The following is a 22,343-nucleotide window of genomic DNA, read 5'->3' as shown; positions in this document are numbered from 1 at the left end:
TAAAAAATAGTAACAAAAACAATTTGGTCGTCACAAAATACAATATTATGTTGTTCGTAGATATAAATATAAAATTCAAAGAAAATATATTATATATGTACAAATATTATTGTTCTGTGATTATGATTATTTTACAAATTTAGAATTCAAATAAAAAAATTAAAATTTTACTATGAATTTGCTGAAACATATCAACAGAAAATATTCAAAAATATTATTAAAAATATAAGTCATATCGAAAAATGTTATAAATATGATATTTTAACATTTAAATTTATAAAGTAATTATTACATACCCACTCCATATCCATTAATTACATGTATTTTTATGGTTGAACTGAGACATGCATAGAGTGTAATATCTGTTATAAACAGGCATAGAGCCGTTGTAATTCAATATTTCAATGTGATATAATTGAATTCCTTTCAGGGTCACTATAAAAAGAGTTTAATAAGTTAAGACATACAACAATCTTGGATCCTTGTATTAAAAAAAAAAAAAAAGCCAGACAAAGACATCAAAGTTTAAAATCTCTAATTACATTAATTTTATTGGGTGAAAGTGTTTATGTCGGTCTTTTTTTAATTTCTGTGCAGGGCTAAGTTCTACAGTGAACATAGTGAATGTGAAGTCTCCTTCTTCCACTAAACAAAATAAAAATTTATCAAAAAAAATAAGGGTTAAATATGTGTTTTCCTTTAATTTTTAGTGAATTTTGTTATTAGTCTATTTTAAAACTTTAGACTAATTTAGTCATTTATTTTTTTAAAATACGTAGATTTAGTCTTTTTAATTAAATTTATTAAGTTTATTTGACATTTCAAGCATGTTTCATAATAATATTTGATTTAACATTAAAGCAAAAATGTGTCAAACAATATAAATAACTTAAATGCAATCCTGAAATGCGTACAAAACATCAAATAAATCTAACAAGATTTGATTAAAATGACTAAATCTACATATTTCGAAAGATGAATGATTACATTAGTCCAAAGTTTCGAAATAGACTAATTTCAAAATTCACTGAAAATTAAGTGACCACAAACATATTTAACCCAAAAGATAATGATATTTGATTAAAATGACTAAATCTACATATTTTAATCTATTTTAACTTATCACTCTAGTTATCTTTTAATCATCTATTTTGATATAATCTGATAATTTAAAAATGATCATAGTGATAAATTAAAAGTGAATCAGCAAAAATAATTCAAAATATCATTATTCTTTATCAAAACCTTACTTCCACGTAATATTGTTTTACAAAATTGCCTAGCTATACAATATTTAGTTACACTATAAAAATCTTATTTTGCATTTAAGTATACTAGTAGTGTATTCATAATTAGACACGTAAATTTGGTCCTACCAATTCCACTATTGGTCTATCCATTCTTTCTTTTTCAATCTTACCTGCTTCCTTCTCGTTCAGAAAGTCAACTAAAAAAAATCTATACAAAACAAGCTTATACTATCAAAATATATAAAAAAACTTGTATGAGCAATAACCAACTCATGTGTATTTTTTAAAATAGAAGATTTTCTTTGAAAAAAATAATTCTTAACAAAATCTTTTATAAAAATGCAAAACACTTGCTCAATTTAAACTCAAACTCCTATTAATATGGTCATTGGATCGAGTCTAACTAAGTTAGGTCAAATTGAATTCTTTCTTTTTAAGTTAGTTCATTTTTTTAAATTAGTTGTTCATTTTTTTAAATAGAATAATTTGTCTTTTTTTGTTAAATCAACATTAACAATATTCGATGGTGTGTTAGTGTATTAATTTTTTTTTTCTTTTTATTATTTTTTAAGGTTTTGTCACTCTTTTCTTACTTGGTTTCCAACTCCTTTATCCTTCTAGTGGATCTTGATCAATATTTTTGGAAAAGTCAAAATAATATACTTAAAATTTATATATTTAATTATTGTTACTAATACAATAAAATAAATTTATATATTTAATTATTGTCACTAATACAATAAAAAGGAATACATAATTTAGTATAATGATAATTATAAAAGAAATCACTATTTAAAATATTGTCCTTCATATTTTGAGATTCTTAAACTCATCAATAATCATAACTAAAATGGTCTGTTATTTCTTTGTCTATGTAAATAACCATATTGTCAGCAAAAACATTAAGAGAACAATTGAATCTATTTTCATTCTCATCTTCACGATTACCTTATCTTTTATCACTTTTAAAAGAAATTATTTTATATTTTTATTCTTCATCAATATTCTTATTTAAAAACAAAAGTTTAAAACTACAAAATAATTTATCATAATCTAATAAAATATTGGGAGATGTAAATATTAAACAAAAATCTATAGTAATCAAACCATAATTAAAAGTTGGTTATGAAAAAACACATAGTACAATGTTTTTTTCTTCTATATTCATACAAAATGAATATACAAAATTTTACGAGATAAAAAATAATATGAATTATTAAACTAATGTTTCACCATCAAGTGACACAAGAGGGAGTAATCTCTTTTTTAATTTTTCAAGAGTGGAGAGAGCATATGAGAAATGAGAGAAAAAATAATGAATATTTTTCTCTTCAGAAAAAAAAAATAGCCAAGAGTGGGACGAGAAAAATATGTGAAAAACTAAAAAACAATGAAACACAAAATACAAAATATTTTAATAAATTTTTTTATTCTTGTATTTAATTTTGAATTTTTTTTATTTTTTTAACACTAAATGTTGTGTTTTAGAAAGAAAAAATATATTTAATTTATTTCTCATCAATTTTAAATATATTATATATAATTTAAAAAATTTAAAATTTGTTGATTACATATAATTTTAAAACATTCAAAAAAATTTACCACTATGTATAATTTAAAAAATTTAAAATCTTTGGCTACATAAGATTTAAAAAAATTTCAAAATTTTTGGGGAGAACATGACCCTCCCAGCCCTTCTTAACATCCTAAGATATGTTTCCACAATCCTTGTACCTTCACATAAAAATATCCAGAAAAAGAGAAAAAATAATATATTGACATGTGACCATTTCTAAGTAATATATTGACACTAAATTAACTTTATTTAAAAAATAAATAAAAATTAACGAGTGAAATTTTTTTATAAGAAACAAATAAATTACATGAGATGAAATTACTATTATTATTTTTTTTCTCTAAGATAAGGATATTGCAAATGTTTTAGAAAAATGTCATCAGTGCATACGTTATAAGTTACGTTTGGAATAAGAAACAACTTGGGAGATAACACTATACTTGGAATCGTTGATAAAGTTACTCAAATTGTTTGCTCAATTTTTTTCCCATGATGCTATTGTGGGGCTACTATAAATGCAAGTGTTTGATATTTCTTTTAAATTTATAAATGGTATTCCATTATCCATCATGAGAGATTAAGTGACAAGTAATTAAATATAATAATTATTCTATTTAAAGTTCAAAAGTTTAATTTGACATTATTTTTTTGTGATTAACAATTTTGAATAAGTGATTGCATAATAATTTCTTATTAAAGATGGTGCAAAAATAAGGAAATTCAAATCTACTATAAATATATAAGAAGAGAAGATCTTAGGAAAGTTATCTTCTTACACATTTTCTTTTCTTTTACAAATATTTTAATTGTTAATTTTTTAGTCATTTGATATTTGTAAGTTTTATTTTTATGTTTTTTCGGTCACATATATCTGAAGATGTAATTCACGTTTTTATGTATGATTTATATTTAAAGTATCAATTTTTTTTTTCTATAATTACTTGATCATTTAATATAATTTATAATAATTTGATTATTTAATATATTTTAATTTTATTTCATGAAATAATACTATTTAAATAAATTATTCCTTTTTTCTATACTATTATTTTCTTTTATGATATTTTATTACTTAGTTATTTAATAAAATTAAAATGAAAAAAAAGTTAATTTTATTTTATAAAAGACTAATTTTTAAAATTAGTAATAATAATATTATCTTAAAAAAATTATCAACAATAAAATATATCTATTATAAATATAAAAAAGAGATATTAGGAAAGTTACCATGTTACCAATATTTAGGGATGGCAAAAATACCCGTGCCCGCAGATATCCGCGGATAAAATCCGCGACGGATAGTTACTACCCGCGGGTATTTATTACCCGCGGGTAGCGGGTAACGGGTATTTTAATACCCGGTTATAAACGGGTCGGGTACGGGTATCATACTATCCGTACCCGCGGGTATCCGTTACCCGCAAAAAATAAAAATTAATATTTAATTTATATTTTATTAAGTTAAATTTAATTAAAATTAGAAGTAACAGTATATTTTATTATGTCAAATTTAATTATAATTATAATTATAATTTAACTTAATTTAATTTATATTTTTATAATTTTATATTAAAAAATTTATAAAATTCATATTTTTTTAAATATTTGCGGGTATCGGGTATCCACGGGTACCCGCGGGTTTTAAAAATATCCGCGGATATTTTTTAAGCAGATACCCGGCGGGTAAACGGGCGAATTTTTTTTAGCGGGTCGGGTACGGATATCATACTATCCGTGCCCGACCCGACCCGTTGCCATCCCTACCAATATTTATGTGTTTGACAAATATTCCAATTGTTAATTTTGTAGTCATTTCATATATATTTTTTCTGTCGCATGTTTCTAAGAATGTAATTTACTATTATTTAAAAATAGTGATAATAATTTTAACATAACAAAATTATCAACAATAAAACATATAACATGTATACTATAAATATAATATAGTTATTTCATTATTGAATATTCTTCATATTTTAATATGTAAAATAAATTGATATTATCCAATAAATAATTACACTAACCATATGTACATAGAATGAATTTCGTATTACTAGTTCATTTCAAAGCCTGGAGTTGCCATCCTTCTTCTTGACCAACAACACCGGTGCTCCCCAGGGTGACACACTTGGTCTGATAAACTGTTTCTCAAGCAACTCTTCAATCTGTTGTTTTAACTTTACCAATTTAGCAGGAGCCATCCTGTAAGGTGCCATTGATACTGGTTCTGCTCCAGGCACCAAATCAATGGAGAACTCTACCTCCCTAAAAGGGGGTAAGCTAGGCACATCCTCAGGGAAAACATCTAAAAACTCCCTCACAATTGACGTCTCAAGATGTCCATCCCCATTCTCAACGAATAGTTGGGTCAAAATCAGAAAACACTGAGATCCCTCCTTGAGGGCTTGATCAACCTGCTGTGAGGACATCAGTACCTCTTTCTCCTCTGAGCTAGGGAATAACACTTTCTTCTCATTGCAATCAATGAGAATGCGATTAGCAGATAGCCAATCCATTCCCAAGATTACATCCAGCCCTTCCAGAGGTAAACAGATAAGGTTTACCCTGTACTTGCGTCCCTCAACCTCGATCAAACGCCTAGCACACAAAGTTGAGGTCCTGACCATCCCAAAAGCAGGCGTGGACACTACTAGGTCATACTGAAGTTCCCTCCCCGGAAGACTCAACTCTTCCTCTACTGACTCTGACACAAATGAATGTGTCGCTCCCGAATCATATAAAACACGCAAACCCCTACCAGCAATCACACAAGATCTGATGATGAGGTTACCTGATCTGACTGCCTCCGTACCCGTCATGGCGTACACTCGACCAACTGCTTGAGGCCTTGTGCCTCCCTTTGCCTGCTGTGACTGAGACTATGCCGGAGGCCTAGAAACTGCACTCCTACTGGTGGGGCACTCTCGGATAAAGTGACCCTCCTGACCACACCTGTGACAAGTCCTCTTGCCCACTAGTTGAGGGCAAGCATTCTTCATGTGGGGCCCTCCACAATGATAACACTGTGGCCTGGAAGACTGAGACTATTGTGGCTGATGCGGAAATCTCCTAGGCTCCTGGGGGTGAGGCCTGGAGTATGGCCTCCTCCTATCATCCCGTCTGCTCACGGACCTAGATGGTCCTCCCACCTTCTGCTGGGATCGTTGTTGAGCCTCAACTTCAGCTTTCAGCTTCTCCATTACCCTTGTCTTCTCCACTAAAGCAGGGAATTCCTAAATAGAGAGAGGGGCTACCATGAGTTTGAGGTCACCCCTCAACCCATTCTCAAATTTCCTACACTGCCAATCTTCTGCCATCCTCAAGGTATGAAATCTTCCCAAGTGCTTAAATTTTTCTGCATATTCAGACGCTGACATCTCCCCTTGCATCAGCTGCAAGAACTTGACCTCCTTGGCGTACCTCACACTGTCTGGGAAGTACTCAGCATAAAACTTTTTCTTAAACAGCTCCCAGGTGACAGTCTCCCTACTGTCCTCTAGCATCATCTTCATACTCGACCACCAGTGGACAGCCTCTCCAGCAAGCAGATACTCTGAATATGCCAGTCTATTCTCTGTAGGACACCTCTTGGCGTCGTAAATCCGCTCCATGTCTCTCATCCACTGATCTGCTTCATCAGGGCTAGTCTTGCCATCGAAGCGAGATGGATGGTGTTGGAGAAAGTCCTCCAAACTCCACTCTTGTACTCGTGGTGGTGGACCTTGGGAAGGTCCAGCTGTGGAACGATTTTCTCCCATCTGATGCAGGGCTTCCAAATGCCTCTGCTGAGTCGCCTCTGCTGTCAACCTTGCAGACTCCATCTGCTGCAAGGCCAAGTTATGTTGATTCACCATATTAGCATTTTGCTGCTGCATGACTGCTATCATTGCCTCGATGGTTCCCACCAAGTGAGAGTTGTCCGGGTTTGGAATAGGAGGAGGGGGAGGTCTGGGCGCCATAACTCTGACCAAACAAAGAGATGAACCAACATGTTAGCTAGCAGATACTACAACTATACCCAAAACGCTTCGAGAGACACACAATAGAAACTAAGCAAGCTCACACCTACAGATCCCAAGGAACTACTGCTCTGATACCAAAAATGTAACATCCCATTTAATAGTTTTTCACGCTATCAAATAAAACATTATATTATGATTAAGCACAACAGATAGTAAAGAGAGCAGCAATATAGATTATACAGCTGATACAGTCATCCAAAAACATATCCTATGAATTTCTGGTGAAGAACATAGGTACTCAAACATAAACTAAAACATCTCAAAACTACATGGTATCTAATCCATGAACACTACCACGGAACTACTCAACGATCACTCAGCTCCTGCTAGAGAGAGGGGCATCATCATCTGGACTCGGCCTTGCTCACACCAACAGCAGGTGATCATAGCAAGGAGAAAACATAAAGAAAAAACAGACATGAACGATAAGGGTGAGCAAACTGAGATTTGAGAGAAAAATGTACAATTCATATTGAAAACATCAATCACAAGCATATTGCAATTATACATAAAATTCTAGACTCGATATCCGGATTGTGTAAGCGACATCGGAGCTCTTGGTGGCTTGCACCTGCGAAGGTTCCCAAACTCTGCAGAGTTTAGACACAAGGGGTTATCACCCAACCTCTCATAGGGTAAGTCCCCTTCGCGTCTAAGGCTCTATCGAGTCCAAAGACTAGGACCTCCTGCTACTTCTCACGACATAATCCATTCTACTCTACATGAGCATGAATGATTATTGGAATTTTAGGATGCCATCCAATACAGATTCCTCATGTCCTTACACACACTAACAAGCTCTTATGAATTTCCCTTGAAACTCCATTACAAACACAACTTCTCATCCTTCACAATCATCAACTATTTGATTCTCACCTTATTCATAAAAATATTTCAAGCATACAGGAGAGTAACTGCCCATAATTACAATACTTCTTATCACTTCACTCATTAAAGCAGGACTTTAAGCCATCCACTGCAGTGGTCCTCACCCAAGCTAGAAAATCCAGCCTAGGCGAGAGGCCATCTCGCTCAGGCGAGTCAATCTCGCCTAGGCGAGACTCTAACAGTGGCAAAATTAAAAACCTGGGCGAACTCTCGCTCAGGCTAGGCTGGCTCGCTTAGACGAGAACAACTCTCGCTTAAGCGACTCCAGCTCGCCTAGGCGAGACTTCGCGCAGGAACATGGGTGATTTCTCTGATAGTTTCGCTCAGGCGAGAGCCACTCGCCCAGGCGAAAATACCAGTTTTCAAGCCTGTTCTTACATGCAAGAGTCCAGATTCATCACAAACTCAGCAACACACAGTAATCACGCAATTCAATCATCAATTCAATACTTAAGCATACAATTCAGACTTATCAAGACAGATTCTAAACGGTTTAAGCAAAAGTTAGCAAACTCCCCTTACCTTTGGAATTTCCACTAGAATTGACTCTTCAACCAAAGAGAATACCTCAAACTCCAACCTAAGGCACTGAATTATAATTGCAAATGGTGAGAACAAATTCTACCACCACCCAGAATGTTGGAATTACTTAGAATTTGAAAATCAGAATATGAGGGGGGAAATACAAGTTGACTTACGCGTAGGAAAGGAAGACTCAGCTTGGGAAAGTGGTTCTGATCTTGCTTCAGCCTTAAATTCTGCAACAGGGAAGAGGATTAGACCTACTGCAGTAATTCTTTGGGTGAATTTGGTAGAGAGAAGGCAGAGAAAGAGTAGGAGAAGGAGAGGGTATTAGAGAGAGTGTGGGTTTTGTTTCTGGTGAAGTGGTGGCAGAGGGGGTTCTCACATTTCACTCTTAGTTTTATCATTTTATAATTTCTAATTAATTTGACATTTAATATATTATTAAAAATAACTTATATTTAAATAATTAATTCTTTACTTTGTACTATTTTGTTTTCATTTCTAATTTGATACTTATGACTTCTAATTACGTAATCATTTAATAAAATGAAATTTAAAAAAATATATTTTACTTTTTATTTATTAAATGTTTCGGTACACCCAATAAGTCTCACATTGCTTAGGAGTCGAGGTCAAGCGAAGTTTATATACTCCTACCTCCCTCCACCCTCCGAGATGCACAAAACCGTGACGGAGCTAAAATGCTCCAAAGCAGACAATACCTCGGGAATGTGGTGTTTATTCCTAAATGATGGCTGCCGGATGAACTTGGGTCGGAATCGGAACATTAAATAATATTTTTAAAAAAATAATATATATTCATTAATAATACAAATAATTTTCACCATCATATAAAAAAATATCATAATAATTTTGTCTTACAAAAAGTTATCAATACAAAATTATATTTATCATTTTTTTATTAAATTATTATATAAATAAATATTCTTCATTTTTTTATTATGTCAAAATTAAATTGATATTATTTAATAAAAGATTAGTATGAATAATATATGCATAACATTTCATATAAGGTTTTAAATGGTTATATTTGTAACAAAATAAATAAAAAGTATGTTTAATAATTTATTTCAAAAGTTTAAAATATACATTTATAATAACAAGATTACAGTTTTTAATATTATATTTTTTATGTATACCTTGAATTGATGTTCTACTATTTCCAACTTCAAAATGTACGGTGAGTTTAATAAGACTGAAAAAAAAAGCTAACAAACTAATCGTAATGTATTTATATTATCATCATTTGAGTATAAGAATATATATATATATATATATATATATATTATGTATAATAATTTGGCGAATTTAACAAAAAACATTATATTATAAGTCTAACAAAAAATATTAGATAAAAAAATTTATATTTAAAGTATTAATTATTTTTTAATACTACTTTTATTATTTTTTAATTTTGTCGTTATGATTTTTAATTACTTAGTTATTTATAAAAATTGAATTTAAAAAACACAAATCGTTTACATTGTGATAATAATTTTGTCTTAAAAAAATTGTCAACATAAAGTTACATTTATTTTTTATATTAAATTATAATATAAGTATTCTTATTATTAAATATTTTTTATATTTTCAGTATGTAAAACATTAGTCGGTATTTTTATTAGATGAGTCTAGCAATAGACTTTAAATAAGTCATTCAAATATTGAATAAACGACTATACCAATATATATTAGACAAGTCTTTCCGCACACAAACTAGACGACTCTATTAATACACATTAGACAAATTTGTTCATTCCCTTATTAGATAAATCTTGCAATATATGTTAGACAAGTTTGTTCATACACTGATTAAATGAATATAGTGAAAAACATTGGACGAATTTAACAATACTCATACACTAGTTTGTCCATGCACTGATTATAACAAGAAACACTAAATGAGTCATTTCATACATTGATTATATAAGTCTAAAATTCACATTAGATGAGTATGTCCATACACTAATCAAATGAGTCTTGAAACACATTAGATGAAGTTTTCCATACACTGATTAGACGAGTATAGCAATTTTGAAGGAATCTATTCATACATATATTAGATTAGTCTATTAATACACATTAGACGATGATTCTATTTATTTTCTGATTTGACGGGTTTTGTAATATACATTAAACAAGTTTGTTCATATACTAATTAGATGAGTCTAACAATACACATTAGACTAAAGGGGTCATGCCCCCCTCCAATTTTTTTTTTACATTTATTTATATTATTTAATATATTATTTTAAATACATTCTTTTTAATTTAATATTTTTAATATATTTTATATATTTAATATTCTAATAAATTTATATACATATATATATATATATATAAAAGGAAAAGTTTTTTTTTCACATTTATTTTTTAATTTTATTTTTTAAGTATTTTTTAAATAAAAATAATTATTTTATTAATATTATTTTTTAAATGGTTATTTGTTTAATTTAACCATTTTTATATTTGTTTATTTTTTAAAATTTAATCATTATAAATGAAAATTAATTATAGTAAAATTATAAAATTTATTTATATTTAATTTTATAATTATAATAATAACAATAATTGTAATTTTATTATTTTTATTATCGTAAAAATATTAAATACAATGTTTTGACTAATTTATATAAAAATTTTGGAATTAGCCTTTTGGTTTTTATTTTGGTTCAAAAATATCAAGTTGGTCCTCTATTTTTTTTTTCTTAATTTGGTCCTATTATTGAAAAAATGATACGATTTTGTCCTTTATTCGTCAAATTTATTGAATCGAACTATTTTCATCAAAATTGAAGTTGTGAATAAGGATGGTTTGCTTTGTTGGTCTAATTAACATAATCTTAGTGTCAACTTTGATGAAAAGTCATTACTGCGCTTCAAGAAATTTAATGAAAAAGATCAAATTGTATTAATTTTATTTTAAAAAAATCGGGACCAAATTGAGACTAAAAAACACTAGAGGGTCAACTTGACATTTTTGGACGAGAAAATGGACTCAAGAGTAATTCAACAAAAATTTTGACACTCCAAAATATTGCCTGAAGATCCGCCAATGCATTAGACGAGTGTGTCCATAAACTAGTTAGAGGAGTCTAATGGTATATATTAAATGAGTTTATTAATGTACTGATTAAACGAGTCTAACAATACATATTATTACATCAGTTTGTTCATACACTAATTTATATTTTTAGTGAGTTTGTTCTTTTTACACACATCCTTTATATTTATAGAGAATCTATTCTAAATTTTGGCACATGATTTATCATTTGTATCTTTAGAAAGTCTACTATTTATATTTTGTATACACATATTGATTTTCTAAACCTATAAATTATTTTTCACATTAATATTATTTAAAACTTAATTATAAATTTCAAAATATTTATTATTTTTTTCATAAATCTCTAAATCTCTTTTAATAAACACCCAAACTAACATTAATTAACATTAACTGTGCGTATATAGGAGTTTAAAACTAGTTCGTATATACATCAACAAATTTTCCTAATTAAGAAACAGTGTTTTTCTTGTGAAATTACTACTATTTTATTCCATTACTGTTCTCTTGTCGTGCTTTATGTTCGTATGCAATATATGAAAGACATGTGGTAACATTCGTATGCAACTAGTAAATTAATAACTAAACCAAGAAGTAGACATCTAAGTTTAATATCATGATTATTTCAATGGCATATTTAAATACTTATACATTTACAATTTTTTGTGTCCAAATAAAGCTAAGTAAACATAGTTTGTTATTTGTTGTTTTATGAACTCCATATCTGCAACGTTGCAGATAAGATTCTGGTGTTTTGTTACATCTAAAGTACGTAGCTGACAAAGGTGTTCACAAGAATATACCCAATTAACAATGAGTCAGAGTATCTTTTTCTTTTAACTCTTCTCACACACTTTTTTTGTGAATTTGTGCCATCTTTTCCTAATGAAAGTGCTAATCATACTTTTGATATATCTTTATCTAAAATCCAAAGCAAAAGTGACAATTTAAAAGCAAAGGGAAAGTGGTGGATAAACTTTGGAGAAGATATATATATATCTTCTTTTGTCATATCTTTCTCTGCTTGGTTTTGATAAAGATAACATTAATGCATGAAACACCAAACAAGACAACTTATGAGTAGAATGCTAAACATGGCCTCACACATATGTCAAAAATTGACATTAACAAGTACAATATTAAACAATCTTTAGAGAGTAGTAAAATGATTAAATTATATATCCCTTACATTATAACATTTTATATTATTTTTAAGAAGATATCCTAACATCACTTCTTTTAAATAAAATAATAAGATAACAAAGCGAAAATTTGTCTTATATTATATATACAGAAAAGTTAATTATATAAAATGTCATAGAAATTAAAATTTCAAGCATTCAGCGGTAGTATCAATACATAATAAAAAAAAGATACCAAATTAAAAATATACTATGTAGGTATTTTAAAATTGTTTTTAATGTATTTTAAAACTTCAAATCAGCTGTCATCATGATATTTTAAAAGCACAGAAAAAAAAAACAAGTCAAAAAACTCCAAAAAATAATCCAAATCCAAATTACTCCACCACTATTATAAGTTGGAAAATTAATGTAATTGATAAAAGTGACCAAAACAATATTACAATTTCTTATTTTCTCGTATTAACTAATTAATCTATAATCCTTGAATATATAACAATTGGGAAGAGAATGTGGAACTTAAGAAAAAATTATGAAAAAATAAGTGTTTTTTTTTATATATCATTGTTGTTATATTTTAGCATAGTAATTGATTTAATATAAGTATTGATATATTTTGTTTTAATATAACAAGAAAAAATTATAATATTAATATAAAATTTTAATTATGTGAATTTTATCTAATTTCTTAATGGTTGAGGTAATTAATTACATGTTTCATCTTTATTAAAGTTACATGTTTAATCTTGTTGTAATAAAAAAAATTTATACAACGAGATAAAAATATACAATATAAAAATTACAACAAAGTCAAAAAACGTGGTCTAACTACAATTACAATTTGAAAAACTATGTATACAAGATGAATACTCATATAAAGACTCATATATATATATATATATATATATATATATATATATATATATATATATATATATATATATATATTATCACGATAATATTTTGTAACTTTAAGACGGTTTAAATACCTCTTCCTCCTTTCGTCCTCTGAGACGCATTTTAAGGACAAAACTGTCATAGAACCTATGCTCCAAAGTGGATAATACCTCATATATATGGTGATTGACATCGATTATATCATTAGACTTAGGATCAAAACATTGACGTCCATCGTGGGGCTAATACCGAAGTTCTACATACAAACTATCAGTCCCTTAAGCCATTGATGATGATCCGTTTATTCCCCTTAGACCTTGACTGTGGGACTTATGTTACTACCACACCTAATAGTCTCATATCATTTAGAAATTAATGCCTAAACTACAATACCTCAGATGAGGGGTAATTGACTCTACCGATATCCTGGGATCAGAAAATTAGTGTTTGTGTATGTGAAAGTGAGAAAGTTATATAATTCAACTTTGAGAACTAAACAATATCCTTATAATAATGTTTTATTGTAAATTTTCTTTGAGAGTTACTCTGTAGATTTTAACCTTTGTTTTTCGTTGTAGTCAAAAGACTGTATAAAGAGTTCTTATTAAGACAAATAAGAAGGGGAGGGATAATAAGGAAAAGTGAATTATGTATTTGTGTTGTGACGAGTGATTTATGTATATTCAATTTGTATTTATTGTTTAATTATAACGAAATTCTTTAATGATTTCTCTTAAAAAATATTAGATGGAACTTACGATTCAGGTTAAACTAATGTAAACACCTTATATCATTTGTCACGATTAGGGATAGCAACGGGTCGGGTCAGGCATGGATAGTGCCTACCCGCAATCTGACCTGTCAAAAAAAAATCCACCCGCTATCCGTTTGTTTATCCGTCGAGTATCCGTTTAAAAAATACCCGCAGATATTTTTAAAACCCGCGGGTACCCAGGATATCCGATATCCGTAAATATTTTAAAAAATATTTATTTTATAAAGTTTTTAATATAAAATTAAGAAAATAAAATATAAATTATAATAAATTATAATTATAATTAAATTTGACATAATAAAATATACTGTTAATTCTAATTTTAATTAAATTTAACTTATTAAAATATAAATTAAATTTTAATTTTAATTTATTGTGGGTAACGAGTACCCGCGGATACGGATAGTATGATACCCGTAGCCGATCCATTTATAAGTGGGTATTAAAATACCCGCTACCCGCTACCCACGGGTAATAAATACCCGCAGATAGTAACTATCCGCCGCGGATATCCACGGACGCGAGTATTTTTGTCATCCCTAGTCACGATCTATTGTTACATGTAATGATCTAATATTCTTATGAAAATGTTTTATATTTTTTTCAACCCTTTTTAGAATTTGTCTACTCAATTTAATTTTAAATAAAAATAATTTGATATATAAATAAATATATTATGTTTTAAAAGAAATATTATTTTTATTTTACAAAGGATACAATTTTTATTCAGTAAAACTGGTTAATCCATAAAATTAGAATTCAACTTTACCTAAGCTCGTTTAAGCTGTGAGCTAATTGAATCAAGTAAAAAATTGTTCAATTTCATTTAAGAATGATTTTTTTCTCACATTATTTTTGAAGAAATTTGGGTCCAATACATTGTGTCAAACCTAATTTGACACTTCTATTTAATCTTAATGAGATAACCAACCCGTATTAATTGCTAATTATCCTGACTTAAATATTTTTGTTTCATTATATCAGTGTTTTTTGGGTTTATAAGTTTATTTTAAATTTTATGGACATTTTTTTTTTAATTTCAAGTAATTGATTTTTTTTTTTAAGTTGGAGTATATTTAAGAATGACAACGGGTCGGGTCAGGTATGGATAGTGCCTACGTGCAACCCAACCCGCAAAAAAAAAAATCCGTCCGTTATCCGTCTTTTACCCGTCGGGTACCCGCTTAAAAAATATCTGCAGATTTTTTTAAAACCCGCGGGTACTCATGGATACCCGTATATCCACAAATATTTAAAATATATATATGTTTTATATATTTTTTAATATAAAATTATAAAAATAAAATAAAGTATAATTAAATTAAATTTTAATTTTAATTAAATTTAACCTAATAAAATATAATTTTAATTTTAATTAAATTAAATTTAATAAAATATAAATTAAATTTTAATTTTAATGTTTTACAGGTAACGGTATATCGGGTACGAATAGTATGATACTCGTACCCGACCAGTTTATAAGCGGGTATTAAAATACTCGCTACCCACTACTCGCAGGTAACAAATATCACATGTACTAACTACCCGTCGCAGATTTTATTCGCAGAATCTGTAGACACAGATATTTTTGTCATCCCAAAATATATTAGAGTTAAATTTAAAAAATATGTATAACAAATAAACTGTCAAACTTAAACTTTCACAATATTTCAACTATTTTTTGACAATATTTCAACTATTTAACTATTTAAGTCTGACGTGACCCAATTCAATCTTTAATAACTAATGAAATTAAATTTTAGAGAGTTGAACTATTAATTTATGTTATTTAACTTGTATCATTGATGTGATACAAATACCAATCAAGGAATGGAAAGTAATATTTTATTTAGATTGCAGCCATTAATACGATCAATATGTTGTTTCTAAAAATTTTAATAGAGATGCTTTATTTTATTATATTTAACAACTATATTTCATAAGTAAATGGTATATTGCTATTGAAAATGAAAAAAAAAAAAATCAAAATCAATAGCTATGTCCAAAATTTCTACGGCTACGGCTCCCAAAATTTTCTTAATTTTATTTTTTTTAAGTATTTATATATATTTTTTAAATTATATTTACATATTATTATATTATTTATACTAAGTTATATATATATATATATTATTTTTATATTTTTATTGTTTGAAAAAAATAATTAATTTGATGGACGATGGTTAATAAAGAGATTAAGTTTCTCATTTTTGTCACATAAGATTCTTTCACGTCAAAAAAGAATGACTAAAAAATAAATTGAAAAAATGAAAGTTGAAGAATATAAATTGAAGAACACATTCTTACAAAATCACTCATAAATCAATGTTATATCCAATTATAATTTATGTATGTTAGATTTATTATTATCATAATACGATTTTTTACAAATTATTATGAATCCTAATTAGAATTTTCGAGATTAGTTTATGAAATTTGGATAAACCATAATTATATATATTTTTTCCATCTTAGTATATTTCTAAATTATAAAAAATTATGAATTTTGTGTTTCCTACTGCATATGGTAAAATTTATAAAATTTTATGGTAGTATTGTGAACTATATTACAAATTCCACTACACATAATTAATTAGTCAAATAATCTTGAACTGTAATGGAGATTAGAATAATCGACTCGTGTTTCCGAATTAAATGAATTAAAAATATTAAAAATTGAAAAATGTTAATAACGACTTGAAAATGTTCAAGTAGAGGAAATGAAATTTTTTTTATTAGGAAAAATAATTTATATATAAAACTCTAATTTGACAATCCTAAATTTGTTGTTAAAGTTCCACCAGTGACTATGTCTGAGGTGAAAAGGAAAATTGACTGGATATCAAAAACACTTGAAGAAAATGATATAAATAGTATGCCTAAATTTTATCCATATGTACATTTAAGTTTAATAAAACATCATTTCAAATAAATTCATATCAGACTAAACATAAAAAAAAAGAGAATATATATATATATATATATATATATATATATATAGTTTAATTATGTTTTAAATCCTGATAAATTTGAAAATTGAGTTGAGTTCTCACTAAACTTTTGTAGTATATTGAGTCTTTAAAATTTTAAAATTTTTCAATTAAGTTCCTCGAGTTAGATTTTGTTATTATCTATATGACGTGACATTTTTCTTGCATTATTACCCTGCTTAAATATCGTCACATAATACTTCATTGCAACAAATCATAATAACGAGGATCTCTTCTCATGATTTGTTATTGTATTTATCTAAAATTATTCTTAAAGCTAATAAAAATTATAAATTTATAAAATTTAAATATATATATATATATATATAAAAGATATATAATATTACAAAATAAAAAAATATTAAATTATAAATTCATATAACATTGAAATATAAAATTTTAAAATATAAAATTTTATAATTTTATAATTTAATGATTTTATAATTTTAAAAATATGTAATCCTATAATTTTATTATTTTCTAAATTTATATCATTTTAGAATTATTCTTAAAGCTAATAAAAATTTTAAATTTATAAAATATAAAAATATATAAATTTATAAATTATAAATTTATAAAATCATAAAATTATAAAATTATAATTTTTTATTTTATATTTCATAATTTTATATTATTTTATTTTTTGTTATAAATTTATAATTTTATTTGCTTTAAGAATAGTTTTAGGTAAACAGAAAAGTAAATCTTTAAGAAAGATGTCGTCATTATGTTCTTTTACAATAAAATATTATGTCACAATATTTAAGCGAATGCAAAATAACTATCATATTATATAATTAACAAAAATCTAACAACAAAGACTCAATTAAAAAATTTTGAATAAAATTTGATAGGAACTCTGCTGAAAGTTCCCAAAATTATCAGCATCCAAAACATAATTATATATATATATATCAATCAGACAGACTTTAAAAGATATTAATCACTTTTCATCGTATAAAAACTTTAAATCAGATGCCTTTGTTTCTTATAAGATTTACATTTTATATTTTCTATTTTCTTTTTATTATTCATTTAATTGTTGTAAACAATTCAATTTCTATGGGTAAATGGAAACGTTTAAGTGCTAATATCACTAGTGCAGAATTCCTATTTTACCTCGCCTTATATGTTTCGGTTGGCCAGGAACCGAAGCATATAATGGCGCGGTGGCATTTTTGCAATTACAACCAAGTTTTAGGCCTCGGTTCTCCAAATACCCGAAGCCAAAGAGGGGTATAGGTCGCGGTTCGCTCAAAACCGGTGCCAAAGAGGTGTTTAGGCCTCGGTCCATCAAGACCCGAAGCCAAAAGGTGGCTGGAAGTCAGGGTATAGGCCTCGGTCCATCAGGACCCGAAGCCAAAAGGGGTCAATGGCTTCGGTTGTTCGAAGAACCGAAGCCATAGGGTTTATTTAGGGTTCAAAAATCGCGAACCCTCTTCTTCCTCCCCGCGCCAGCCTCTGCAACTCTATCTCTCTCTCTCTCTGCTGCCTCTCTCCGCTGCACCACACCTTCCGGCTAGTGCAACCACCACGCGACCTCCTCCTCCGGCCACCATCGCGCGCTCTTTCTCTCGCGCGCTCTCTCTCTCGCGCGCTCTCTCTCTCTCCGTTGCACCCACTGCCACCACACCCTCCGACCACTGTTGACCATCTCCGGCCACCTGCGACCACCTCTGGCCAGTGTGCGAGCCCCCTCCATTTCGCGTCTCTCCGTCGCTCTCTCTCTCTCGCGCGGTCTCTCTCGCAAGCGCGCTCAGGACAAGCCTGCTTCATTTGCGAAAACCTTGACCCAATCTGATGCCAACAATGGCGGGGGGTTTTCTGTTCCGAGGTACTTTGATTGTTGCAGGAGACTCGATTGTGTTTTTGAGGGCAGAAAACGGGGATCTCTGTGTCGGGATTCGGCGAGCCAAGAAGGGGATTGGTGGGGGACTCGAGGGCTCGTCTGGCTGGAACCCTGCTAGAGGAAGCTGTCCCATATGGCCTCGGGTGCATCCAAAACCGAGGCCAAAAGGGTATCAAAAAAGCCCATATGGCCTCGGGTGTACCCAAAACCGAGGCCAAAGGGGACTCTATGGCTTCGGTTCTTAACCGAGGCAAAAAGCTATGACCTTTTGGCCTCGCCCCAATATGCTTCGGTTCCCGAACCGGTGCAGAATAGTGAAAACAACCGCTGCCAAAGACCCTTTCTGCATTAGTGTATGTCTCATAGAACATATGCCAGCATTTTATATGTTGATATTTTGAATGATGTGGTAAAAAGCATAGGGACAATTATTTTATGACATGAATATCTGACTCTAACTTGATAAATGTGATATTTTAAAAACTTTTTTGTTCATACAAAATTCAATTTTATTTTTCATAAAATCTATATCTTGATTTAATTTTTTATTGATTTTTCAATCGAAGTTTATTCATCTTTTATATCTGAAATAATCTGATATCTTTTTCGAACATTCCACGTTCTCCTCGTGAATAATCTCACACAATGAGTCGCTTTGTTTGTTTGTGCCTATTTTTCTTGTTCGAAAATATTTGTTTTAATAAAAACAAATGGATTTCTATTATACGTTTTTCTAGTATCTTTATTTTACAAACAAACATGATTGTGCCAAAAAAAGTGTTAATCACATAATAATGTACCCATTGAATTTTCAAAGTCAATTGACATCACTAATAGTGAAAACTAATAGCGAAAGACAAAAACTACCCCAAGCCAACTAAGGGTCTAATGTGGACTCTAAGATAAAAACATACAAAATTTTCAATAACAATGACACACTTTGAGAACTTCACGCTATTAATCATTGGAACAATGAAACTTTATGGAGTCTAAGATAAAAACATACAAAATTAAATAAAAAGAAAGTTAGGGTAGTAACGTGAGTTTGATCTGACGGATCGGTTTGCAGGTTTGTCGAGAAAAAAAAGGGGTGGATTGTGATATTAAATTTGTTAGTCTCTAAAAGTCCAACAGCATAATCCACATTCCGTGTGGACTGACAAGCGGTCCGCAAAAAAAAAAAAAATTATACTTATGTATATTGATTACTTTTTTCTAAACTTCAAGACAAGTGTGATGTATTTTTGAATGTGCTTAAATTTGAAGAATATATCGTATATGTCAAAGTATGAATATGAATATGATGAAAATGTTAAATTATCAATTTATCATTCAATCCTACATAATCTTTGCTTAATTTTGTTAACTTCTTACAGTTTTCCAATTTGTTAAACATTAAAAGCTTTATCAGAAAAAAAAAAAGAAAAAAGCTAATCCGCAGACTGCGGATCAGAACTAATGTAGAACGGATCAACTCGGTCAATATTCTATGGACCAAGTACGGAACAGGCTTAAATGTGTTGAACCAACCCTCATTCTAACCCCTACATAAAATTGTCAATTTTTTTTTCAATAAAACATACTCTATTTAAACTTGAATATAAAAAAATTGACCAAATTTTGTGTCTGTTAAAATTGCAAGCTAACATAATTTGATTTTACTAGTAGCGTTTAAAAAAAAATTAAAACATATTTCACTATATAAAAATAAGAAAAAGTTATTAAAAGTTATAGTTAATTGAAATATACTTTTGGGATGCAATTATCAGTTAGGACGAAAATAATTAAAATTTATTTTCATAAGATTTGCGATAACATAACAGCTTTATGAAAAAATGATAAAGGTTTCTCCACTTGGAGAGACCAATTTGTTGGGTTTCTCAAAAGTCAAGATGTATATAAATTACAAATAATTCTATCTTCTTGTTAATTTTTAATACTTTTTTTTACACGAAAAAAATATATTTTAAATTTATTTAACTTTAAAACAGATTTAACCAATTAGTTTTATTTAAACTAGAAATTTCAGGTTTTTAATTTTATAGATGAAAGTGCAATCGATAATAAAATATTCTTATACAAAATAATAGAATTCAATTAAACAATAAATTCTAGAACAAAACATTTTTATATTGATTATAATAAAGAGTCCTACTTTCATAAGTTCACATACATAATTTTAAGAGTTTTTTTATTAAATTTAGAACGTTGATTAAACCTATAAATTGCATTATAAAAAATATTTCAAAAGTTGATTTTTAAACACACGTACTTTAATTAATTGGAAAATGCAATGTTTCAAACTTCAACAAATAAAATGAATTAAGTACAGTGGTAAGAATATCCTTATTGTTAAAATTCATATAAATAATCAAAATAGAAAATTCAAACGTGAGAAGTGAAGTGCAAAAACAAACAAACAATGGCAAAATATCAAAGAGGAAAACTTCGATTTACTAAAGCACAAAAGAATATAGGAGACGGCATATTTGATATAAAAGTGATAACAAGAAAACCTCCTCTTCACATCAACTTATATATACTTATAAAATCAAAACATTTTTATCTTTACTCTTCCTAGATATTTTTGTCAATTGCATCTTTGTAAATTTTCACACTTTTACCTCCATTACTTTAGTATTTTCAACTTCTATTCTCCTTCATTGGTCACCATCTCTTCTTCCATTTAACATTTTATTTCCAAAGGTAAAAACTTTATCCACACGTACACACACACACACATATATATATATATATATATATATATATATATATATATATATATATTCACTTTATTTTTTATGGTTAAAAAAAAATATTTCATTAACAACCAATTTTAATAATAAAAAGTTGTTAGTCACTATAATAATTAATTTAGATATCAATTTACAAAATAAATAATTATTGATTACTAAAATAATCATTATTATAAATAAAGTATTATAATTAGTCTCTAAATTGACTTCTAAAATTTAGTTATCTATCAAGAAAATTGGTCATTAAACATTAATTACCAAGAATTTTGCTATCAAAAAAATTTGTTTATAAATTAGTCTCTAATTACGTTAATGAAGCGATCAATTATATTTTTATTTATAATAGTGACTAATTTAGTAACTAATAATTTTTTATTTCATAAATTGATATCTACAATAATTTTTAACTTTTGATTATTAAAATTGATTGTTAATAAAATATTTTATTGTAATGTATATTTGTAATTCTTTCAACTTTTTACATAATCCAATTGATAGAGAAAAGAAATCGTTTTCATGGGAATGAATACAAATCTCGAAGATCCTTCATCAAGAGTGACGGGATTCCCATAAAAAGTTCCAAGAAAT

The 22,343-nt window shown here is 28.4% G+C and overlaps 1 pseudogene; it reads right to left on the bottom strand.

Annotated features, from left to right (window-relative positions):
- Positions 1–4,889: 4,889 nt before the first annotated feature.
- LOC114175508 (uncharacterized) lies at positions 4,890–6,788 on the bottom strand (annotated as a pseudogene).
- Positions 6,789–22,343: the final 15,555 nt, after the last annotated feature.

Source organism: Vigna unguiculata, chromosome 3 (assembly GCF_037176805.1).
Source record: "Vigna unguiculata cultivar grain cowpea cultivar isolate G323 ecotype 2 chromosome 3, ASM3717680v1, whole genome shotgun sequence".
Taxonomy (NCBI): domain Eukaryota; kingdom Viridiplantae; phylum Streptophyta; class Magnoliopsida; order Fabales; family Fabaceae; genus Vigna; species Vigna unguiculata.
This window is presented reverse-complemented; position numbering and strand designations above follow the sequence as displayed.